The sequence below is a fragment of the Neodiprion lecontei genome, chromosome 1 (assembly GCF_021901455.1).
Source record: "Neodiprion lecontei isolate iyNeoLeco1 chromosome 1, iyNeoLeco1.1, whole genome shotgun sequence".
In the NCBI taxonomy this organism is placed as follows: Eukaryota; Metazoa; Arthropoda; class Insecta; order Hymenoptera; family Diprionidae; genus Neodiprion; species Neodiprion lecontei.
This window is the reverse complement of record NC_060260.1, coordinates 23,405,837-23,408,413: the sequence shown is the minus strand read 5'-3', so window position 1 is coordinate 23,408,413 and position 2,577 is coordinate 23,405,837.

The window sequence follows — 2,577 nt, the reverse complement described above, 5'->3', positions numbered from 1 at the left end:
ATGAAATTTACATTTATTAAGTGTCCCCGACTTGCTTCCTCGCTGTCCTACATGAAAATAAACGGAAATAAATGGGGGATAAAGAATAGCCAGTCGCGTGTTCGGTTTCCATTAAAAATAACTTAGCCTGTTCTTTCTCTCGCTGTATGGATGGCAGTTCAAATCCACTTTGACGGAGGCGTAGTCGCACCGTTCGATGATGTAACGCCTGGATAACAATTCCCATGTCGTTCGAAAAAACAACCGTGACGACTCTTTCCCTCTTTTTTTTCTCACCTCCCTGCCTCTCTCTCCCTCTCTCTTATTCTCCTTCTTCTTTTCCCTGTTTTTCTTTTCTTGCTTCTCACCAAACCGATCCGTTCTACTGGAGCCGTCGCCTTGGTGCGTGCCTCTAATTCTAATGGAAAAACTTTCATGACTCGTGAGCGAACTGAGTATCTGGTGTGAAAAACATTCGGTTCTTTTCTACGATCAAATTCACACAAGTTTTGAAGACTGTTAAACCGTGTTATAGCAGCTTTCGTTATTTATAATGGACCCTTAGGAAAGTTTATGGGCAGTAAACTCAACTAACGATAATGAATCGACTATTTTTGCTGGTACAAAAATACTGCATCGTTGATTACAGTCAACGAATTTTATCGCCAAAAATATCTGAAGAACTGGCCTGAGTGTGAAAGCGAAAGTTCATCAAAGCGCCGGTACTTCAAATGCCTCTTAATTGACGCTTGTGTTACTCCAGCTGAATTCCCTTATGCGTCATTTCATCTGTATCACAATCAGCGACGAGCATTTCCTTTTGCTTACTCTGCTTTCATGGCGATTATCAGACGCGACTTTTTCTCTTAAGTTTAAATTTTCGAAAGTAAAAACGGTAATTACTCTCTGTAAGAATTGTTTTTGGAACAGAATCTACCTCACCAATTTAACATACATTTTTATCTAAAATATATGATGACGAGAGGTGATTGGTCGGGAAAAGAGGTAACCGAAGCGTTGGAAGTTATCGATAATCAAGTGAAACTTATCACCTCACGCACACGAGATTAGGTATCCGATTTGATTTCTATTAAGACACATAGAGCATAGATTGATTATTCGATAAAATCGGGACGTGATCGTATATAATATGACTCGCAATCCAATTCGTCAATTCGTTCATGCAACACTTAGAACTAAGATTTAAATTAACATACGGCTTACTGACGATGTTTGATGTCGTGCTGGATGGTGTGAGAGAGAGAGAGAGAGAGAGAGAGCGAGAAGATTCGGATTTTGTCGTCGTTCATCAGCAAGTAAGACTGCCGGCCGTAGTTGATTAATGCATGAAATTCCATCAGGTTCAGAGGACGTTATTATAAACTGTAGCCTTCGTGGATATTTCACTCAATAACTACGGACAATGGATGCCACAATTGTTTTGAATGTATAGTTTGGTGGCTCTGCCACAGCCCTCCCTGTTCAGAAGATCTGGGCCGAATGACTATTCGTTGCTGCCTTCACTGTGTTCGGCTAATCCTTTTGTTGGTTTCTCCCCCTCTCTCGCTCCTCCTATGTATGTATTATTTATGCTAGGGGGTATTGCCCTACAATCAAATAAATACGCATCCATCTATCTAACCATTCTCTCTCTCTCTCTCTCTTTCTTCTGTTACACAGTTTCTTTAAATCTGTTCAGTAGCACAGATTTAATGTTACCTTCAAAATTGAACTTGGTGATGACAATCGGTCTCTTAAGTCGATTTGTTTAAGAAATAATTTGGTAAAAGTCCAATAATCCATGAATAGACATTTGTGTGTGTATAATAAAGATGTGCTAGCGCAGAATTTCGGTTGAGAAACGAGTGAATTGTTGAATACGTTTAGCTTCATGCATTTTCAGCTGTTCTTGAAGCTGAATTAATATTTCAATTAACGGAGACCATTCGTCTCAATTATACTTGCCAAGTTAGTTTTTCCGATAAGTCTAGACGGACTTTATTAAAGTTTAGGAAGATCCGGTAAGTACCTGATTTGACAACCGATGAATGTTAAATGTGATGAATGCGATATCGAGGCAGAAGATTAATTTCATCGCATGAATACGAAATAGGGTGAACTTTACACGCGTATAACTAACCGTATTCAGACCATTGTCTTACTTACCTTGATCCTAAATCAGTTCGACGAGTTGTCTGAATATGCGAAGTGCGGCGAATTATAATTGAACTATTAAATAATTCAGGTATACAAGAATATTTTATTCGTTGAAAGTAACAAATATACAATCTTTTCAATGATGAACAGTGTAGTTTAAATTAATATTGTACACAAACTAAGTTACTTTTATCGATAAACATTCAGAATGAATTCCCGACAACATAGATACAATTCTGAGTATCAGGTTTACTGTAGTAATGTGAATAAAAAAAAAAAAACAAAAAAAAAAGCAATAATCATTATCATTATCATCATAATAGTAATAGTAATACAAAATTATGAAATGCAAAATACCTTAACGGCAGTAAAAAAAAACATGATCAGTGCAAGTCAACAAATAATTTTGGCACGTTTTTTCAAAACGAATAACATTCCTCG